The sequence below is a fragment of the Molothrus aeneus genome, chromosome 12, assembly GCF_037042795.1.
Source record: "Molothrus aeneus isolate 106 chromosome 12, BPBGC_Maene_1.0, whole genome shotgun sequence".
NCBI lineage: Eukaryota > Metazoa > Chordata > Aves > Passeriformes > Icteridae > Molothrus > Molothrus aeneus.
Window position 1 is genome coordinate 2,186,148 of NC_089657.1, and position 22,037 is coordinate 2,208,184.

Genomic DNA, 22,037 nt, shown 5'->3' on the forward strand with positions numbered 1-22,037 from the left:
CTGGGAGATGCACAGGTAGGAAGATAGAACATAAATCAAAATAAAAAGAATCTGAATGCATTCTCCAGTTGTTCAATGGATATTTATTCAGGCAGGCTGCTTGGGAAGGCCAGGAACAGCACATGAGGAGAAGTTTCTGGGATCTGCCTGGCAATCAGAAGAAAAGGAGATGAAGGGAAGCGATGATCCTACAGGCAGCACACAATCCAAACAAAGGCATTTGGAGAGGAAAAGGCTGGCACAGGTCATGTCGACACAAATAATATTTCTGCAAGGTGCAAGTGGTTCGTAATGAACACATGGATGAATTTGAGAGCACTGAAAGCAGTTTTATCCCTGCACTCCACGGGGATTTCATGGGAACAGAAGACAGCATTCATGTGAGGAACACATAATTTTAAAGACTATTCTTGCTTCAGAACCCCCAGACCTTTGGGTATCTGAAGGTCAGAATTCAGATGAACTCACTGGAATTCATATTCATCAGGAAGAAACAAAGTAAGTCCTGGGAAGCCCATTAAAAAAATATAATGTGCTTTTTTTTGCTCAGGAATGACTGTGAAATTGGGTGTCATGTGTCTGACTTAATGCTCTGATGGGAGGACTGGAACACTGGGGGAGGATTTACAGGAAATATCTGCTCCTTATCTGATCAGAGAAAGAAACCAAACTCTCGCAGCCTGACACTCCAAGGTGGCTTTGCTGTCAACTTAAACCTCCAAAATTAACTATTTATCATTGGATTTAAACACAGCTCAGATCAGTCACATTGTTCAAGCTCAAATACTCTCGGACCCCAAAGGAATAGACCAAAAAAAAAACCACAAAAGCAGGCAGGAAAATACAGAGGCACACAAAAAATGAGGTGACCTGAGCAAGAAACCCAACACCAGCCCTCAGGCTGGAAATGGTGACAAACCTGCTCCAGGGCTGCTGCAACCAGAGCAAAACACCTCCAAGAACAATTTCTGTGTAAGAAATGATTCAGGAGATTGCCAGCCATCAAGAAATCATTTGGAAAAAAAAAAAAGAAAAAAGAAAAAAGTCTTTTTGGAAGGTTTCTCCTAATGGAAAATGCAGGAGCTCATCACCAGGGCCTCGCTTTTCAGGAGGAGCTGCAGGGGTTTGGCTGGGGGAGCTTTGCAGAGGGATTTTAGCTTAAAAGCAGCTCCTGGAAAACAACTGGGAGCACCTCAAGGAGGCACAGGGGCACTGCAGGCACCTCCAAAGCAGGAGGCAGAGGGTGAGAGCTGGGCTGGGCTGAGCAGGGCTGCAGCGCTTGCAGCTCCTCAGCAGTTCCCACTGTGGAGCAGGGCTGGGCTGGGCTCAGCCAGCCTCTGCTCCCTGCTGGACCTGCAGGACATCCCCAGCCTCTGCCGAGGGCCACCCCAAGGATTTGTACCCCTACATTTGTTGGGATCATATCCCATGAAATTAATGATACTGTTATATTATGTTATAGATGGATTATGGATTATATTGATGATATTCAAGACGGATTATAGTGATGGATTATGGATTATATTGATGATTATGGATTATAGTGGATATTCAAGATATATTATGGATTATGGTGATGATATTCAAGATATGAAAACATCAACACCAGCAAAGCACGTACTCCTACTTTACACAAACAATACACCTTTACTTTACACAAACTATTTACTCCTGCTTCACAAAATCTGCTGGTATTAACTCAAAAGAATTATGCTAAAAGGGAAATCCAGGGAAATCAAAAAAATCTCAAGGCAGCGTTGCTTTTGCATGAAAACCTTCAGCAGCTCACTTGGGGTAGAGCGGAAAAAGGAGGAAGGGTAAAGTTTCAAAAGCTGGTTTTAAATAATAGAAAATGTGTAAATATCCACCCCAGTGTCTGGTGAGGAGATCAGTGTTGTCTCCATGCAGAGCCTGGGGCTGGAGCAGCGTGGGGCACAGCTGGGAGCGATGCCTGCAGGGATGGAGCCACAGGCACAGGCTGGAGACAGGAACCCGGGGGACAGGGGGGAAATAATGGAGGTTTGCAGCTCCTCTGATGGGATATTTCTAATGTAAATATCTGACAGACTGGGGACTGCAGCTTTTTACAGCTTTTTTTTAGCATCAGGATAACTAAAATGAGATTGTTTATGCATCAATGAGATATCACAGCCCCAAAAAAAAGCTAAGAGTGAATGAATTCCCCTGCCTGCTGAGTTAGAGGATGAGGTCCCAGCTGAGGGCTGCTCATTGGGGTTTGTGCCTTAGGACAGCTCAGACAAACCCCTAATTCCTCCTTCCTGCCCTAATTCCTCCTCAGCCCCACTGGTCCAGCCTGAAGGATGCAGATCCCCCTGGACCAGGGCAGTTACAGCCACTGAATCATCTGATTCTTCCTCAGCTGCATTGAGGAACTCAGAATCTGCTGCTCAAAGCTTTGCTCTACTTCCAGCAGCACAAGGATCCAGGATGCCCTGTTAAATACCCTACAACCATTAAGTAACCCAGAAAGTGCTACTTGCACATGGTGAAAATCAAATATCACAATGCATCAGCATTTGGTAGCTTCTCTATCACCTTAAAAAAGGCCAAGCTGCAACCCCAGAGAGGGTTTTTAAAAATAATCTTAATTATTGGGCTTTTCCAGCTTTGTTTCAAGAGAACAAGGCTCTCCATCTTAGATGGAGGAGGAATGTGCCTTTGCCCAAAACAATATGCAGCGTGAAGGAAATTCAAACTGACACCGTTTCAAGACAGCAAAGACAAACTGATTTAGCAACTCTGACAGGCATTTATAAGCAAAATAAAATGTGAATCTAATTTTGGCCTCCTGCACTGAAATAATGTGCAGCATGGTTTGATGTCATAACATGAATATTTCATACATGAACAGCAGCTTGTTTGGGAGGGAGATTTCTCCAGACACCTGTGGGAGATGGAGGAGGCTTCACTGCTCTTCCTAACCCGAGAGTAACTTTTAGACCCTTATTGACTTTTTAACTGTTTTGCCCGATGTCAATATGCAAAAGTAAAAATCATGGCTGAGCCTTTAATTGTAATTAATGGCTGTATTGATCAGCTAAGCCCTGCCTTGCCTCACGTCACAAAACCCGCTGGATTTCACAAGATTCCCTGCCAAAAAGTGCTTTATCCCCATGGCTGGGAGCAAAAAGCAAAGGCTGAACTCTGCAGCCCATTCTTTTTCAAGGCACATTGATGAGGAGCAGAGCAGCGAACTGGGGCAAAGTTGGGTATTCTCAGTCTCCAGAGCATTTTGTTTTGATTTGCATCGAGTTTCAAGGTTCAGCAGTTGAACAGCCACGTTTTCATTTCCTTCATTTTGAGTTTCGAGCAAAAAGTATCACAAGGTTCCATCTCCAAGAGGAAATCAATCCCAAACTCCACCTGGCAGTTCACCAGGGTATGGAGAAAACCAGCCCAGCTACTGCTGAAGTTTATGCTGAGTTTTGGCACCAAACATTTGCACAGCCCTTGAAGTTGCTCAGTTTGCGGCCTGAAAAATAAGCAGTGAAAAAGATGCACATAATTTAAATGACACTGAATATTCAATAATGGAAATGACTTAAATATTAGAAGCTCTTTGATGGGTGTTTCTGGGGGAGCTGCGTTTGCCCTTGACCTTTGCTTACTCGTTACTTTGCCTACGCATAATTAACACATTCATAATATCATATAAATGCCACTTATTGATACTGTCCCAAGGGCAACTGGTTATCTGGGAAGAACATGGCCACATTAACATTTCCTAACTCATTTAGCTGCTCTTCCACATTAAACTGAGGAAAGCCATTTGTCACATCACCCCGAGATGTGTCTGAAGCAGGCAATATTTAACGAGGTAATGGTGGGAGTGTTGTCAGGGCACGGTGACAATCATTTAAAGGGACAGCTCTAAGGAGGGCAGCGTGGAAGGGCTCGGGGTGGAACCACCTGGAGATTAAACACAGAGGTTGGGAATGTCATTTCCCCCCTGATTTTTCACACTTCTTCCTTATTTAGCCACAGCAAGTGGTGCTGGAGCTGGATAAACCCACGGTGAGTGACCTGTGCCCTCTCCAGGGGTGACATCCCCCGAGGTGCCAGCTCAATGAAGGTGTGAGGTCACCAGGAGCTGAGGTGTTTAATGGAATTCCACCAAATCTCACCTCCAGACCTCACTGCATCTCCTGCAGCAAGGCCAAACCCAAGAGAAGAGGTTTAAGGAAATTTAATAGTAATAGTAATAATAATAATAATAACAATAATAATAATCTTGCATCCTGTTTCCCTCCAGAACACATTCTCCATTATTCATTGACACACAAATAAAATATCCAGGGCCACTTCAGATTTTTTCGAGCATTTTGTTCGCTGCACTTGACTTTTATCTGGGAATTATTTTTAAAGACTTCCCTAACAAATCTCTGATAAAACACATGTCAGCACTTTGGCAGGGCTGGCTTTTTTTTTTTTTTTTTTTTTTTCCGAGCTGGAGTTAAATTTAAAAATGGAAATTGGACTAATTAATTACTTCAAATGGAAGAAGAGAGGAGGATTTCAGCACAGGGCTGAAATGAAACAATGCAAGAAGGAATTGGGCACTTCCAGGGATGGAGCATCCTCTGGACCAAGCTCAGCTACAAGTATGGCCCCATATATTATTAAATTATTAAATAACCACTACTAAAAGCTCAGTGTTTCCAAGTCAGAACCTTCCTGTTCAAGAAGAAGGGCAGAGAAAAAGTGCTTGGTAAACAGAAAGGAATGTACTGCATGAGGTTCCACCAGGGAAAAGGAAAATGAATAAAGCCAGAAGCTGCTACCAGGTTTTCATTTTGTACTTCTACAAAAGAAGAAGGAACAGAAATGAAATATAATCAGTGAATAAGGAGCAGGTGAGGTAAGGAATCAATACCCAAGTTATCAAATAACACAGCTGACTGCTAGAATAGACCAGATCCTGCAGCATAACCTGCATTTCAGTATTAAAAAATGAAAAAAAAAAAAAAATCAAAACCAGCCCTGGGCAAATACTGGATTTTTTTCCCTGCTAATGTTGATTTAAAAGATGCAAATTCATTCACCAGCTGCAAGGTGTGGGGAGCGACTGTTAAACCTGCACAGCAGTGACCATTAAACACAATAGCAGCAATTACACGAAGGGAAACAGTTTTCCTTGGAAAAAGGAAACTGTGCACCATGGAAACCTCTCTCTGAGCTCGATCACCAAGTTTAACTGAAGAAATGAAGTGGGAAAAGTTTTACCCTCTTTTATTTGGGTAACGGGGGCAGAGCTCTCCCTGATGTGTTTTTTCAAGTGTGTGAGACAGGAGTTGTCAGTCCATAGGAACAAACCCACAAACTCCTCACAGATCCAAAATCATCCACTACAAACTCCCAGCTTCTCTTTGGGGGGAAAAGTGCTGGAAAAGGCTACTCTGAAAATGACGTACAGCAAAAACACAGCAAGTACGTGACTTGCCTAACCCTCCCCGCTTAATATTCCTCTCCTCTGGCAGGACCTGCACAGAAAATGCATCTGGAAGTGTCCAGGGTCTGTGACAAGTTCCTGACAGATGATGGATGGATCAAATCCAACAGCTGGAATGCAGGATGATAAGGTTCAGCAATGAAGGGATGAGTGACAGTGGCTAAGGAGATGAACACAGAGGGGACCTTGCAGCAGAAGCTCCATCACCTCTTCCTTCATGGAGAGGGTAATGGATGAGGTGACAACAGCAGCAATTCATTTCCAGCCAGGAATATGGGCTTGAAAAAACCCTCTCAGTGCTTTTGAGTTTGTGTTAGCAGCCTTGGGAACACGTGGAGGGGTGTTCAGGATTCCAGGGGGCTGTGCTGATTTGCCATCAGGTTTGGGAGCTGGAAATGCTGCCCTGGAGCCAGCCCAGCCATTCCACCAGCACAGCATCACCCTGGAAAAGGCTGCTTCAGGTTTGCCCTTTTCAGCCCTTTTCCCCCCATAGAGAAGCTGGGAATTTGTAATGGATGATTTTGGATTCCAAAGCCATCAGAGCCACCTCAAAGGCACTTCTATGATTTCTAAACAAGTTCAGATTCAGAAAAGGATAAGGAAGTGTTTAAATGCGTAATATGACCCAAAGAGCAAAAGGATTATAAAAAATAGAGAGAAGGGAAAAAAAGGCATATGGGATCAAAGCATCTTTGCTGCTCTGACCACTTCTGGAGCTCTGAGAATTTTGAAGAATTTGGTATCTTGTGTCATTAGTGAAAACAAACAGTCCCGTGAGTGAGTTCTCAGGAGTGTCCTGTTTCACTGATATGCCACCAGCCAAAGGAACAGCTCCACAGGAAGTTTCCCGAAAGCAGAAAGTTCCTCTGACCCCCAGCACATCCCTGCCTCTCCTCAGGCTCCTCCCTGCTAATCCCAGCCCAGCCCTGCCTGCTATTTCCAGCTAATAGATGGAGCCATTTGCAGGAGTGGAACATGAGGAGCCTCCAGCTCAGACACATTTCCTGATTTCCTGCTCCTCCTGCAGCACTAATTCCACTTCCCTGCACATCCTGCCTGTCCCAAGGACATCCTTCCTCCAGCCCAGCCTCCAGACCACAGCCCCATTAGCAATCAAACCATGGATGCTCATTAGCTGCTGCTCCTGCTGCTGTTTGCTTCTTTGGTCCCTGTTTGCCTTTTCTTCTCAATTTACACAATATTTGGGTGGGGAACTTGGAATTGTTTGCTCTCTTGCACTGTGGTGTTATGGGATGTGCAGCTATGCCAGTTGTGTAATTTATTTATAAAAATTTATGAAAATTACACAAAAGTCAAAACAGCCTTGGGATACTTGGCCACCTTCAGCTCACAAATGGCAACAACAACTTCCCTGCTCTCTCCTTTTCAGATTCTGAATTTCATTTAAAAGGGATTATGCCTTTTTTTTTTTTCTTTTTTTTTCTTTTTTTTGCCTACAAAAGAATCCAAAGAGCCTGAACAGAATAAAAAGGGCTTGGATTGGCAGGACAAAGGGGAATGGTTTCCCACTGCCAGAGGGCAGCAGGAGATGGGATATTGGGATATTGGGATATTGGGATATTGGGATGGAATCCTTCCCTGTGAGGGTGGGGAGGGGCTGGGACGGAATTCCCAGAGCAGCTGGGGCTGCCCTGGATCCCTGGCAGTGCCCAGGGCCAGGCTGGACATTGGGGCTGATTGGGAGCAGCCTGGGACAGTGGGAGGTGTCCCTGCCGTGGCCCTGTCCCTGAAATCAGATGATCTTTAAGGTCCATTTCAGCACCAACCATTCTGAGATCCTCTCAAGTTATTTCTCCTAGTGCTGAGTAAATCCTGTGGGAAATCAGTGGAATTCAAAGGGCTTTTTTCCCCCCAACTAAACACCTACTCAGCTCCTGTTCATCTGAAACTCGGTTTACTTGAGCAAGGCTAAAGAAATCAAGCTGTCCATCAATTATTTAAAGTGTTTGGCCCCGATCCTGGCTCCACACTTCATTTCACCACGGCCTTAAAGCTGGAATCTTCCACAGCCAGAGGCTGGGACAGGGAGGTGGTTGGGAGAGAAAAGGCCTGGATTGACTTTTGGGGTGAAATGAGTTGTTTTGGATGCTCTGAGCAGATGGTGGGGGTGGATCCAGAGCTGGGCAGGGAATTTTCCCTTCCACTCCCTGAGCTCAACCACCTCCCTCAGGGCTCCCTCACAGAGGGGTCTGAGCTGGACTTTGGGGCCTTCTCAGCAGAGATCCTGAAATTCAGATGTAGAAACTTCAAATAAAACCCCAGGTATATACCAGTTATATCTATATAAAAGACTACTCAATGATATAAAAATAGAAGTATAGCTAACACTCCAAATCTTTGTCCTTACAAGAAGGGGAGAAATGCATTCTTCTGTTCCATGGAATTTAATTAGTTCCTAAATTTAGGTTCTGTCAGTAAAGTTACAGAGGATTCGCTGCAGTTGGATTTAAATATTGGGTGATATTTTATATTTCACACAATGCTAATGGATGACATTACCTTCATATAGATATTGTCAAGTATTTCTGTGTGAATGCTCGGGTCTATTCACAATGTTTTAGTCAGCTAAATCATATTTGATTGCATTTTAAAAAAACACTTTCAGTCCCAGATATTTTTTATTTGAAGGGAAGAATTCAGTGAGACCCTGAATCCCATGAGCTGGGAAAGACTGATCTAAAGCAAAACCACAGGTGCAAAAATAATTAAATCTTTTAAGCATCAGGGTTATGATGCAATCCACAGGGGAGAAGGAGAGAAGTCAGTGCTGAAATTCCTCCTCTGCCATAAAAACTTATTTCTTACAATTGCTCAGTACCTTGAAATTCAAAGAATTTGGGTAGAACTTTCTAGAAATTCCAGTACTTCAATATCTCTGAGCATCTTGTGCACCTCAGTTCTTCATCTGCAGTAGAACAGCACAGAACCAGCTCAGGAGAGCTCCACAAGGGTCATCAAACACCTGGAACTCAAAGCCCATTCAGTAAGAAGGGTCAAACCATTCTCCAGTTTGGCTCCAGCTGCTGCTGCTGCCTCAAAGTGCAGAATTCCCAAGGTATTTTCTCCTGGAGATGCTGGGTTTGGACAAAATTCAGGCCCAACTTACTCAAAATTCACTCGGAGACAGGATCTGCCGCCTCAGGCTGCTGCAGCTTGGGAGGGGTTTTATAAATCCTCCAAGAGCATTCCCCCACCTTCTTCTGCAATGACTTTGTTTGTTTTTATGGAGCAGATTCACACAGCTTAGACTCCTTTGCAAGCCCTGTGCCACACACAGGGAGAGCAGCTGGATGGTGCAGGACTAGAAATGCCATTTTAAAATGTGACCCCAAAGTTCATTTTTGGCAGATGGGATTTTCCAGGTACAGAGCTGAGCTCCCTCCATAATATCTGAACTCAATTTAAGTTTGATCTATAAGATTATTTTCATTTCAACCCCTTTGGACACTCGCAACAACAACATTTCCCTTCTCCCTACACGGATTTAATTTGGTCATGCACTGCAACTCTGCTTAGAAAGCTGCTTAGTGGCAATGTTTCAGAAATCTGAATCAAATTTTCCTGAGTGAAATAAAATTAGTTATCGAGGAAAGGATAATCCACTTTTCCAGGGGCAATGGTTCCATATCTTAGTAATGGTTCAAAAATACAATAATAATCCTAATAATGAAATGGCTGCTCTGAGATAGAGTGAGTGCTGATGGCAGGCTGGCTGTGGGAGCAGGCTGGGACAAACTGGGAGTGACTGGGAGCACTGCCTGGGCCACAAACCTTCAGATTTACAGCAGAAACCTCTCAACTTCCTGACTCCTCTGGCCTGGATCTGCCAAGTGCTGCAGAGCCATTTGAACCCCCAGAAGTGAGAGTTCAGGGCTCACAGAGCTGCTGGTGTGGTCAATCCCTGCAGGGATGGTGCTGAGCAGTTCCCCAGCTCTGCTCATCTTCTGGGCCCTTTTGGTGCTACTGCCACAGCTCCAGCCCCATCCCTTCATCTTCCAAGCCCTGCAGGGTGATGAAGCCAATTACCAACTGTACTAATTACACCATGAAGGGCTTGGCTATTCCCAAAATCCCAATTCCAGGAGCTGCTGGCAAACAAGGTCACCCTGCCACAGCCCAGGTGTGAGGTCAGAGCATCCTCTCTCCCCATCCCAAATTCCTCAGCTACACCCTGCCCACCACCAGGCCAAGGAGTTTGGAAACCCACAGAGGACTGGGACCTTCTCAGGAGCTGGGATCATTCTCCAGCAAGAGAGGAAGAATCAGGAAAAAAGGGTGAGAGCAGAATCATGGCCAGGGAGAAGACCTGACATGGAATTCCAGTTGGAAAAATCCTCTAAAACCATAAAATCCAACCATTTCCCAGCACTGCCAGTGCCACCACTCAGCCATGTCCCCAGATGCCGCATCACCAAAGCTTTTAAATCCCTCCAGGCATGTTCCAGCACTTCCTGCTAATTGGAAGGTGACCAAGCATCTCCTCACAGTGCACCTTCCTTGCCAGTGGCAAAAATGACCAGTGGTGGCTGGTGACCTGTGAGTGTCACCCTCACAGTGTGACATCAGCAAATCTGATGAAACTTTCTCAATCAACTCCTTTTCTTGTGGATCCCCACAAAAAAAAAAAAAAAAAATCAAAAAAAAAAAAAAAAAATCAAAAAACCTGGAACAATTGCATGATGTTCCCAGGAGAGCCCACAGGGGTTTTATCCCCACTTCCAGCAGGAGTGGAAAGCAGCAGTCCCAGCCAGCTGGGCTCTCTCCATCCCTCTGGGAATGCCCACTCCAAACCCACACGATTTTTGTGGAAAACCCTTGGCCAGTGAGACCACACAGGCTCCATTCAGCTGAGCAAGCAAGGCTGGAACCCATTAATTTGCTGGGTGAGTTATGGTTCCCTGCAGCACCTTTTGTTCACTGTCAAGGTTCTGCAACAATGACAGATGCAGCTACAGCCAGCCCAGAACTCCAGAATTTGATCTCCTAAATCATTCCAGATATTAAATGTCTCAGCAATAAGCCTGGCAAATGAATTCCTCTGGAGCTCACGCTTGGTGCTGAGCACGAGGCAGGAGGGACTCCCCACACAGCTCCCCATTGTTCCCTGGGAAATGATGCCTTGGAAATCCTCCCTGGAAAGGAACCAGAACCCCAGGAAAACTCACACCACTTCCAGTGGCTGCTAAAAGGAGCTGCAAATCCACCTGGATCAGTGAGGCCGCACTGTGGGGCATTAGGAGCTCACCAATCCCAGGTTTAATAGCAGGAGCTGGACATGCATATAAAATTCCCACTTACCCTAGTAAATAAACAGCAAAGACTGCAGCAAAATAAAGAACCAGGGGAACACAGGCAGAATGCTTAAGCAGCAAGACACAGGCTGGGTTTCAGTCTGGCTCTTCTCAACCTCAGTATTAATCTTTTTTTCTTTTTTTTTTTTTTCCTTTGTTTAAAACCATCTCCTTCCTCCAGCCACAGCAGTCAAGAGAAGGGAGCAAATTCCACCTCACCTCATTTATAAAGAGCACAGAACTGTTCAAAGGAATCCTCGCCCAAAGCAGATTAAGGCACGCAGAGGGTGGAACAATTGCTACTTCATTTTTAATTTCTCCAAATCATCATCAGATAGATGACAGTGCTTAGCACAGGAAGGATTCTGCAGGCTCCATAAACAATAGAGGTATTACCCATTATCACACAAGTACAAATTAGTCTGACCTTTCCAGCTTTTTCATATGAGGCTTCCTTTTTTCCACTTGACTAGAGAAAATATTGAGTCAAGCCATGCTCTGCACTCTCCCTTCTCAGATGTGTTTGACCAGTGTTTCTTTCCTAAATCTGCAATTAGAAGAGACCCATTAAACACTGAATTCACCCGAGGAATTCTCTGGCCCATCCAGCACTTTCCTGGGGCTCTCCCAGCCTCACTCCTGGTGCTGCTTTTCCCATGGGGGATAAATGTGGGATCTGATCATTTCACACTCCATGGGAAGGGTTGGGAACAACATGGAAATGTTGTTGTGGCAGCAGAGATCATCATGGAATCATGGAAGTGTTTGCGTTGAAAGGGGCATTAAAACTCATCCCATCCCACCCCTGCCGTGGGCAGGGACACCTTCCACTCCTCCCAGGCTGCTCCAAACCTGGCCTGGGACACTTCCAGGGGCAGCCACTGCTTCTCTGGCAATTCCAACCCCTTCCCACCCTCACAGGAAGGAATTTCTTCCCAATCTCCCATCCATCCCTGCCCTCTGGCAGTGGGAGCCATTCCCTGGCTCCTGTCCCTCCAGGCCTTGTCCCCAGTCCCTCTGCAGCTCTCCTGGAGCCCCTTCAGGCCCTGCCAGGGGCTCTGAGCTCTCCCTGGAGTTTCTCCTCTCCAGGTGAGCACCCCCGGCTCTCCCAGCCTGGCTCCAGAGGGGCTCCAGCCCTTGGAGCAGCTCCATGACCTCCTCTGGATTTGCTCCATGGCTTTTCTGTGCTGGGGACCCCAGGGCAGAGAGAAGAGGACACTCAGGGAAGCTCCTTCCATCCTCCCTGCCCACAGCCCCTGCCTGATCCCATGAAAACTCAGTGGATTCAGGAACTGGACCAACACCAAGGTCTCCTTGTGAGACACATGTACATCTCTAGGAGGCCTTTGCATGTCCCCAGGCAGGGGAGTGGCACAGAGCTGTGATCCCTTGTGCCAAGAACTGCCAGGGCAGCTTCCCTGGATGGGCTGTGCACAGCCTGCTCATGGACACCCGGCCCTGCAAGGGTTAAAGTCATTCCTCAGCACTTTCTGCCGGCGACCTGGAATGTGCTGGGTGCAGCACAGGAATCCTCTGGTGCTCCTGATCATTTTGTGAGGAAACCAGAGGAGCTGGGGAGGAGCAGGCAGAGGGTGGTGCTGAGCCAGCCAAACCCTGTACCTGGCAGCCAAACCCTGGGAGGAGCTGCCGGGCAGGGAGAGGGGGAAAGCAAGGGGGACACTGAGCACAGAGCCCTGGCCATGACAGGACAGTCCAAGGAGAAACTTCATCCCTTTCTGTGCCAGTTCCTCAGATTTAGGGATGCTGAGAAAATTACAGTGTGGTAATTGAGGTTAGAGGAGTTAAATCCCCATCCCAGCTAAAGATAAAGGCTTATCCTGCCTAACCCCAGCCCATGGAGCTGGGCATTCCCTGGGCACTGCCTTACCCCAGCCCATGGAGCAGGGCATTCCCTGGGCACTGCCTTATCCCTGATCATGGAGCAGGGCATTCCCTGGGCACTGCCTTACCCCAGCCCATGGAGCAGGGCATTCCCTGGGCACTGCCTTACCCCAGCCCATGGAGCAGGGCATTCCCTGGGCACTGCCTTACCCCAGCCCATGGAGCAGGGCATTCCCTGGGCACTGCCTTACCCCAGCCCATGGAGCAGGGCATTCCCTGGGCACTGCCTTACCCCAGCCCATGGAGCAGGGCATTCCCTGGGCACTGCCTTATCCCTGATCATGGAGCAGGGCATTCCCTGGGCACTGCCTTACCCCAGCCCATGGAGCAGGGCATTCCCTGGGCACTGCCTTATCCCAGGGGATGGAGCAGGGCATTCCCTGGGCACTGCCTTATCCCTGATCATGGAGCAGGGCATTCCCTGGGCACTGCCTTACCCCAGTTTATGGAGCAGGGCATTCCCTGGGCACTGCCTTACCCCTGATCATGGAGCAGGGCATTCCCTGGGCACTGCCTAACCCCAGCCCATGGAGCAGGGCATTCCCTGGGCACTGCCTTACCCCTGATCATGGAGCAGGGCATTCCCTGGCTCCTGCCTAACCCCAGGCTGTGGAGCAGCTCCCAGAGCCCCGGGATGCTCCTGGTTCCAGCTCTGAGGGCTGAGTGCTGCCACCCTGTGGGACCCGTGTCGCTCCTGTGTGAGCCTGGCACTGCCGGGATGCTCAGCACACACCTGAGTTTGGGATGCTGGCAGGGCTCAGAAGAGCAATCCAGCTGTTCCCAGACAAGCACAGCACTCTGGGATAATCCTGACAGCTGATTCAGGAGCTGGGGATGTTTATAAATAGGATTTAGAACAAAGAGGTTACTGAGTTCTGAGCAGAATAAGAACAGATGTTACAATCCAGGCTCATTTGTAAGGCAGAGGTAACTGATGAATTTACACAATCCCTGTTTACTCACACAGATCCAGGCCTGGGTGGAAATCCTGCTCTGTGCATCACCAACAGCACAGAAATTCAGCCTGGAATCACTCCTGTGCTGTGCTTCATATTTCATTCATTTCTGCTTCCAGCTATACATGCACAACAGAGGGCATGATACATCTCCCTAATTGAACAATACAGATCAATTAAATATGAAAAGTCGTTCTTGGACTGAAACCCTCTCAGGCAAATGTTCTGCTCTTATGCTAAGTAACTCTTTTTAAAAAAAAAGCTGGGAGTTGAGTGCTGTTCAGAGGGGGATTTTTTATTTTTTTTTTTTTTTTTAAAGACTGGGAGACAAAGCCCAAAAAGATTCATCCATTCATTCATGACAAGAGGAGAGAGTTTTGATCACTGAGCAAGGTAAAACATCTTATTTGATGAAAGCTCCTCAGTGCTGTTTGTGTGAGGTGAAGAACCCCCTTGTGCTCTGCAGAGATCACCCAAACCACAGCCATGGATCAAACCGGACAAAGATCTCTCTGCTCCAGCCATAGAAAGGTGTAAAAATGAGCAAAAAAGAGCAAAAAATGGGGATCATTAACAGGAGCTGTTAAAAGGGAAAGCTGTGCCCTGAGCAGCCCCAGCAGCCCTGGGGCTCTCCCCGATGGCTTTTTTGGGTCTCCACACTCTCATCACTGGGAGCACAGAGATGCAAATGTGTTTTGTTGTGTGGAAGTGTTCCCGAATAACGCCCTGTGATCTGAATAAAAGGGGGTTAATAAACAAAGCACTCACAGAGGGGTTCAAATCACACAGGTAGGTCTCTGCTGTGCAGCACCACTGGCATTAAATCACCCTCACAAGAGAGGTTTGTCCACCACAGTCACCCGGGCTGTCCTTTGTTCCCTTCTCCAGCTCTAATCAGATGCAATGACCCGCTGAGCCTTATGCAAATTGGCCTTAAACACCACATCTCTTCCTCGGCTAAACATTTATATCAATAAATGATAAACACAGATTTCGCCCCAGGCCAGCAAAGATACAGCACTGTCAGAACTCCTGGCAAAGCAAATCAGTCTGGAGCCAGGGGCTGCTCAGCTCAGCTCTCCTGGAAATCTGGAGGAAACCAAGATTTACTGGTGGGTCTTTCGAAAACATCTTGCTCTCAACAAGGATTGGGGAAAGTCCACATGGGAGGTTGAGCCTCACTGAATCCAAAATCCAAAGAGAAGACAAGGTGGGGAGGAACCATCCTGGTGCTTTTCTTTATTTTTATTATAACTTAGCAGAACTGGGTACTGGCTAGATCAGAACACGAATAAGGGTGTCTGGCCAGATCTGAGACATCTCCAGCAAGTCCTCAAGGAATACAGCATCAGCAGCTGAATAACTGGGAGCTTGAGGAAGAACTAACAGGAAAAACAAATGTGGCAGAACCTCGCTTTTGAAACCTTAAACACAATTTTTAAAATAAATCCCTGCCATTTTGAAAATATGACTGCAGATGATTTTTTTGAGTCCTTCTGAAGTGCAATAAGTGCATCACTTACCTCACTGGAGGCCACATGCTGATACATCTGTGCTGTGATCGTGACCCTAAGCAAAAATCCCAATTTATGTCGCAGAGGCAAAACTTCCCCCTTCTGCTGCACCTTCCTAAAGCTGAACTCTGCACCTGCCAGCCACCAGACTGTTTTCAAAATGCTCTGACCCTGATGGTTCTGAGCCTTGACCTTCACTGATTTAACCCAGTGATTAAAAACACCCCAAGAACTCGTTCTTTTTCTCGGTGTCGGGTTGGGATAGATTTTTACCCTGCAGATTGAGATAAAATGACTGCACCCAGGGAACAGCAAAGCAGGGAGTTATTCCCAACATCCCCACCTTCAGAACCCTGTTTAGTGCACCAAACACTGCTCCCTTGGCTCATAAGGAGTGAGAAGCTCATGTGTGTGAGGATGAGAAGCAGATTTGACACAGATTTGACACAGATTTGACACAGATTTGACACATTTCCTCCGAGTACCCCCAGATTTGATGGCTGCTGGGAGGAGGGGGAGGCAGGGAAGAGCTGTGCACTGGCATGAAACAGTAAATCAGCAGGGTGTCATCATTATGGATTTGCTTTGCTAATAATAAAAAGAATGAATCACTCCTGTCATGATACCCGTGTCTGCCCTGGAGTAACCACGGTGCTGAGCAGGGCTCAGCCCCAGCTGGCATCTGTGGGTTTGGGGTGATTTGGGAGGAAATCACAAACACTTGGCCGTGTTTGTGATTACCTCCCTGCCAGGGGCTGCACATCACTCACCCAGCAAGCAGCACAGGCTCCCTGTGGGAAGGAGAATTCCCAACTGTTGCACCAAAGGCTCTTCAAAGGGAGCTGGGTCCCCCGTGCGACAGCGGGGCTGGGGCAGCCCCCATCCAAGCAGAGAGGGAGAGCTGCTCCTGCAGACACTGCACCAGGGCAGCCCAGGCCACACAGGGCAGGTGTGGGGAGAAACCCCAGACCTGCTCTATTCTAACAGGGCTAAAAATAGACCTGTGATGATTTATGAACTTTCAAAGGCAGCAGAGTATTTTTAAGCAGCAGCAGCAGCAGCAGCTTCTGCTCCGTCTGCATCCCTCGGCGCCAGGGCTCTGTCCACCCTGCCCTGATGGGAACCAGCCCCTCCAGAATGCTCACCAAGCAGAATTAAACAAGACCACAAGAGCAAATAAAAAGGCAGTGATCTATCTGTCTCGTGGGTATTACCCTTCCTTCCCTCTGCCTTGTCTTTACCCCTGAATTTCAAATATTCTTTTTTTAAATCAAGTCAACTCCACAGAACTGTCAGACAAAGAAAACTCCCGAAGGCAAGGTAAATAAATCACGTGGCACCAGAATATTTACAAAATTACTCCGAAGTTTTGCATCTCTGGGAGAAATTTTATGTGAGCTCACCCCTGATTTCCAGCTGTCCCTGATGGGGTAACACACGAGTGAATTTGAAAGCAAGAAAATGTTAATTCCAGTAAATAAAGACCTGGCTAGCAACAAGAAAGACGTTCATGCATGTCCAAGCTTGGGAACCAAGGTGGGCTCCCAGCAGCTGTCACTGTCCTTCCCTCTGGAATAAAAGCTCCTCAGCCACAGCTGGCAATCAGCACTCAGGAATCCAGCACTGGAGGGATTACCTGGAGAATCACGGCAGGACCCTCTGGAGGAGGATGGCCGAGGTCTCGGGGACCCCCACCCCACGGGCAGAGGTGTCCTTGTGGCCCAGGGCAGGGGACACCTCACCCTGCCCTCCTCAGCATCCCTGGTGAGCCCAGGGAGGGGCTGGCAGCCCCACACACCCCTGTTAACCCTTGGAGAGCCGGGCTTTGGAGCTGCAGCACCTCAGCCCGTGCTCAGGGGGGCTGCCTGCACAGGTGAGCTGCTCCTCTGCTGTCATTCACATTCCCAACACACGTTTTGTCACTATGGAGAGCAGAACCAGCTTAAAATTCCAGGAGCGCCAGACAGGCTGGGAGAGAGCTCAGCTCCTCTGCAGAAGGATGGGAAAATCCTTCCAACTGCAGAGTTTAGCCAGGATCATTCAACTCCAACTACCTGCAGGCACACCCTGCTTCCCTGCACTCCCACCACCCAACAGCTGCGGGGGTTTGAGGCAGGAGACCCTCAGAGCCTCCCAAAAGGTGTTCAGAAACACAGCCAGAGTTTGGGGGTGCAAAGGGACATTTCCTGAAATGCCCCAAATTCTCATCAGAGGGGTTCAGCTGTGCCCAGAGTTCAGCACGGGAGGGAGAGGTTGCTGCTCGCCAGTGGAAGCCATTGTCTCCAGCAGGCTGCCAAGGGGAAATTAGCAGTGTGCACACCTCTAAATGAGGCTGTACAGCACGGAAAAGAGGGATTAGCCATGTAAAGTAAGTCCTTTCGGTATTAGATGAAAGAGGGGAGGTGACTTTGAAGGATTATTCAAGAGCCATTTAAGCAGTTTTCAGGGACTTACAAACGCGGGGTAAAAATGCAGCTCCCTCAGGTCCAGAAAAGAAGAAAAATTCAGTTTCCCGGCCAGAAAAGCAGCAGGAAGAAGCTTCTGGGAGAAGTGCAGGCCCCCAGCACGCTGCTCCCAGGCTCGGCGCTGGCTGTGGAGGCCGGCTGCAGCATCACCTGCGCACCTGGGCTGGAGCCGCTGCAGGAGGCACAGGGAGCAGGGACGGGGCTCCCACAGCCACGGGGACGGGTCAGGGCATCCCCCGGGCACCCTGCCAGCACGGGGCACAGCCACCCAGCCACCCACTGCGGGGCAGGGAGCGCTGCATGCGGGAAAGGAGCTCCGGACTATCGCGACCATCGCAAGAGGAGCCGCCACCAGTCCCTGCTCCCACCTCGGTGATTTATCCACTGGGATGCGGGTCCTGAACCGAGCCATGGAAACCGGAGGATGGGCGAGCACAGCCACAAAAACTGATTTCTGCCTCCAGCCAAAGGTGCCCCGCTTCCCCGCACCTGCGGGTGCCTCATCAACGTGCCGGCTCTTAATCCTCTGCCCACATTAATCCAGCCAGGGGAGAGGAGTACGTGGCTGCAACACATCAGACTGCTCTATCGAACCCTCCCGAGCCCTCCTCGGGGGGGAAAAACCTTCTTTGCCTTAGTCTAAATTAAGGTGACGGGTAATTAGTATGTAAGATACAAACTATTGCCACTTGTTATGCAAGCAGCATCCTTTAATTTGTAGTTTCGAGAGCAAGCCGCTCCTGTCTGGGATAAATAAAACAACACGCTGCGGTATGTTGCTCACGACACGGGAGCAGCAGCAGCCTGGGCAAAGCAAAAGGAGCTTCAACTCCAGCCGGGAACGCGGCTGGAGCCGGCAAAAAGTTCTGCGTGCGCCTGGAGCAGCCTGAGGGGAGCATCCCCGCGTCCGCATCCCGGGATGCTCCTGCTCTCACTCGGGGATCGTCCCCGCGTCCGCATCCCGGGATGCTCCTGCTCTCACTCGGGGATGCTCCTTCTCTCATTCAGGGATGCTTCTGCTCTCACCCGGGGATGCGCTTGCACTCACCCGGGGATCATCCCCGCTCCCACTCAAGGATGCGCCCGCTCCTGTCCGGGGATGCTCCTGCTCTCACCCGGGGATGCTCCCGCTCCTGTCCAGGGACCGCGGCCACCCCCGCCCGGTGGCTCCGCATGACCCCGCGGCAGCTCCGCGCTCCGGGGGCACCGGGGGTCCCTGCGGGCCCCTCGCCCCTCCGGCCGCGCCTCCGCTCCGCCGGCTCCGCAGCGCGCCCGCGCTCTCTTCCCCCGCGCCGCAGCCTTGCTTGAAAATTCCTTATTTACCCCCTATTTCTTTTTTTTCCTTAAATCCCGTTTTAAATCCGCCTCCCTCCCTCCGAGCCGTGCCGAGCCGTGCCGAGCCGAGCCGAGCCGATCCGCGCTTACCTGCCCGGGGCGGGGGGTTCATTCCCGGCGCGGCTCCGCGGTGCGGGCGCTCCCGCGCGGTCCCGCGGCCGCAGCATTGAGCGGCAGCGGCGGGGCCGGGCGGGCTCCGCGCTGAGCCCACCCACCCCCGAACCGCCGTGCGCGGGGGGCGGGCGGGCCGCGTTAACCCTTCCTGCCCCGCCGCTGCCCGCCCCGCAGCGCTCGGTGCCGGCCCCGCGGGCAGCACCCCCTGCCCTGCCCTTGCCCTGCTGCAGCCCAGGTGCGGCTCTTCCCGCGGCTCCACCCGCACCCCGGGCGGCTCCGAGCCCGTTCCCGTCGCGTTCCCCGCTTTTCCCCATCCCCGACCAGCCCCGAGCCCGTTCCCGTCGCGCTCCCCGCTTTTCCCCATCCCCGACCAGCCCCGGTCCCACTAGGGGAGACCACAGAAGCCCAAATTACCGCTCGCGGCTTTTTTTCTTTTTTTTTTTTTTTCTTTTTTAAAATCTATTTTATTTTATTTTTTATTTCCCCCTCGGCGTTGCCCTCCGGTTTTAGTGCCAGATTTGTCGTAATTACCTCGCTCTTTGAAGCGAGCCTCTCGTCACCCGCCAGCCTCTCGCTCAGCCCTTTGCATCCACTGTCTCCTTTCATCCCCTTCCCGTTCCTCCTCGTCCAAGAACTGCGTGTGTCGTGCAGGGAGATGAGGAGCCCGAGAGCACAGCGCACCTGGTGCCAGCCCTGCTGCTCCCAAGCCCTGCTGGCCGTCCCTGTGCCCAGGGATGCTCCCAAACCTTCCCCAGGATCCCTCATCAGGCTCTCTGCTTGCTGCTGCAATGCAAGTGATGAGCCACAAACTGCTTTGAAAGTCAGGAGTTCAGGCTTAATAAGCAGCATAATGTAAAGGCACAAAGAAAAGGGGGGAAAAAAGTATTCAGAAGTGAATGTGGGACCTACCTTTCCCCCTGTCCCAAAATCCTGTCCTGGGAAGTGCTCTTCAATGCTTGTGCAAAAAAAATAAAAGCCTTGCAGTGCAAAGAGGGTATTCAGTCTTAACTGTGCCTCCCCTGGGTTTTGAGGGATTAAGTGAAACCCTTATTATGTTTAATTATCTCTGGAGTTGCTCTCTGTGCTTGCTGCCTTGCTTTATGGTTTAATAAACTGCACGTCGATAGAAAGGGAATGACAATTAACAGTAGTGCAGGCTGGGCTGGCGTTTACTGCTGCTCACAGGTTCCTCCTCCATGTGCCTGCTCTCAGGTGCTTCATCCCCACCTACCAGAGCCTCTTTGGGCAGCTCAGGAGCGTGGCTGAACCTCACACAGGGGTTAGCTCTGCAGGTCCAAGGTGTTGTGAGCTCTTCATGGAGAGGTGACAGCACCCTGGAGCATCTCCAGGCTGATGGACCAGCTGTGGTTGGCCCAGTGCTGACCTGTCCTTAAGTACCTCTGGTGTCCTGGGGATGCTCAGCTCCTTTATCATGGAATCATGGATGGAAAGGACCTCCAAGATCATCAGGTCCAACCTTGCTGATAGAGGATGGCCCTACACAGAGCTCAGTGCTCCTGGAGAGAGCAGCAGGGGCCGGTGCTGCCTTTGCTGGGTCCTACAGAGAGTTTAAGGCTGGGCCCAAGAGTGAATCAGAGTCTAGAGGAGGCAGGAGTGCCGCACTCCAGCCATGCTTGCAAGAATCCCCCTGTGTTTTGAAAAGTTATATAAATGTTGTGTATTATTTGTGTAATCTCATCCTGATTTATACAGGAGGGGAGCCTGCTCAGCAATCCAAAATCAAGTTGAGCACCAAGTGTTTTCAATTTAGGAGCGCCTGTGTCTCCAAGGTCACCTCATAAATCCTGGCACCGTGGCAGGGCTCTGCCAATCTGTGAGGGGTGTAATGACTCTGGAGGGAAATCAGCGCTGGAAACGCTGCTGAATTTTTCAGAGGGAACATGCATTGAATGCATCATCATCATCATCATCATCATCATAACCCAGCTGAGCGTGCAGCATCCTCGGAGAAACATCTCCCACCCTCGCCTGGGTGGCAACCACAGCAAATGAGAGCTGAAAGGTGAAGGCAGGGAGGTGGGGGGAGCAGACAGATGGCTTCCCTGGAAAGCCTTTTGGTTGTGCCACCTTCCCTGCACACCTTTACCTCACCCTTGAATGAACAAGCAAACCAGGTCACTGCCTTTTTGATTTTTTTTAATCCCCAACAAATCCACAAATAAGGCCAAAGGTGGAAGAGTCAGCAATCAACGCCTCCCGTTGAAAATTCAGACATATTCTCTTGCACAAATAGTCTCAAATACTTCATAAACGTGGCAAGGAAAAGCGCCTGGCGGGGTTTTGAGCCGGGTTGCAGCAGCAGAGCTGACACTTTGAATCAAGCCTTACAGCACGACCTTGAGAAACTCCTGCGCTGTGACTGACAGCGGGAGAGCCCCGCCAGAGCAGCGCCAGGACAGGGAGCACGCCGCTGTTAATGAGCTACAAACAAACCACGAACAAACCACGAACAAACCACAAACAAACCACTCTGAATTGCCGTGGAGGCTGTGTGTGTGTGTGCGCGCACAGAGCCACGCAGGAGGCAGAGCAGGCCCCAAGTCCTGCCCTGGGACAGCGTCAAGGAGGGTCCCCATGAGGCTTCAGGATTTCAGCTTTTCTATTTTCCATACATCTGTAACCCTGCCGTTCTTTAGTGTGTAACTCCAAACTCCACACTCAGTGGGAGCTGCTGCTGCTTCCCCATTTGGGGCAGACACAACAATTCCTCTGCAGGCCTGGCAATCAAGGACACCTCACTGCCTCAGGGCCCAGAGATGGGAACAAAAGGGAGTTGGGGGAGCAAACTTGGGCTCAATGACTTCATTACCTGAAGCTGGAATTGCCAGATTCACCCCCAATGTGCAAATGGACCAAACGTATAAAAGTGTGAAAACCCTGACCCATCATCCATTTTTGGGGAGGCTTTGTGTGCCCTAAATGAACCTGAAGGCCTTCAATAAATAGAA

General features: G+C 49.5%; 1 protein-coding gene across 2 annotated transcripts in view; it reads right to left on the reverse strand.

Moving 5' to 3' along the window:
- Positions 1–19,136, reverse strand: part of LOC136561499 (contactin-4) — a 273,024-nt gene extending 253,888 nt beyond the window's left edge. The window contains exon 1 of one of the 2 annotated variants that reach the window (XM_066557827.1): positions 19,045–19,136. The gene's annotated coding sequence lies outside the window, so the exon portion shown is untranslated. Of the gene's footprint in view, positions 1–11,209; positions 11,250–19,044 lie in introns of those variants that run through there. The other variant, XM_066557828.1, reaches the window with a different exon arrangement.
- Between the last annotated feature and the right edge of the window lie 2,901 nt (positions 19,137–22,037).